This window comes from Monopterus albus, unplaced genomic scaffold (assembly GCF_001952655.1).
Source record: "Monopterus albus unplaced genomic scaffold, M_albus_1.0 scaffold277.1, whole genome shotgun sequence".
Classification (NCBI taxonomy): Eukaryota; Metazoa; Chordata; class Actinopteri; order Synbranchiformes; family Synbranchidae; genus Monopterus; species Monopterus albus.
Window position 1 is genome coordinate 933044 of NW_018128157.1, and position 1053 is coordinate 934096.

The window sequence follows — 1053 nt, forward strand, 5'->3', positions numbered from 1 at the left end:
TTGTTTGTTGTGTCTTGTTGCTTTTCTTCTTTTGTCTCTCTTCTATCCACTCACCCCAACCGGTCGAGGCAGAAGGCCACCCACCAAGAGCCGGGGTCTGTTGGAGGTTTCTTCCGTTAAAGGGAGTTTTTCCTCCCCACTGTTGCCAAGTGCTGCTCAGGGGAATTTGTTGGGTTTTCCCTATGTAATAATAGTAATAACAGTAAGGTCTAGACCTTACTTTGTAAAGTGTCCTGAGATGACTTTTGTTGTGATTTGGCTCTATACAAATAAAATTTGATTTGATTTATTGTTTCCAGAAGTTGTAGCCTGCAGTATGAGGGCGAGAAGACCACCACATTGAACAGACTCCTTTTACATGGCAGCCAGACAGTAGTCAGCTCTAAATGTATACATAGGATTGTAATGCAGTTAACTGGGCATCAAAAGCCGCATGCAGTGTTTGTGTTACCAAGATGGAATAAAGCCTGTGTTTTGAACAGAGTTATTCGGCCTCCCTCTTCACTTCTCCCTGCTGGAAAAGCCCGACTTCTAAGGCTAAAGCAGCTTAACCACAAGCCAGAGGTCACCTATGGTTCAGGGCTGCAGATCTGGGTGGGCAACACAAGTATTCAAGAAAGTTACAATTAAAAAGAAGCTGGATGCTGCAAGAATTGGTGTGGCTTTTGAACAACGGCGACAACTGAGAGAACAAAGGGGCTGAAAAGTGACACCATTGCTGGACAGGTCATTATAGGTTGTTAGAGTTTTGGTTCTTCCTACCATTGCTAACTCTGAGAGACGAGACAGTCCAAGTAACTTCAAAACAGTGCTGATTTATTCAAAGGATCACAGGTAAAATTAACATTACACGCTCAGGCATCTTGCACCTCCAAACTGCTCGCAGGCAGATGTAAGATGAAAGACCCTGAACCCACCAGGCCTATACATTATATCCCTTCGGTTGGGCTAGCCCCATACTACACAGAAACGTCAACCGAGACGTCTCTGTTACCAGCTTTGCAGCTGGTCATAGCAGTAGTCAAAACATGAAGCAAATCAATGTGTGTGTGT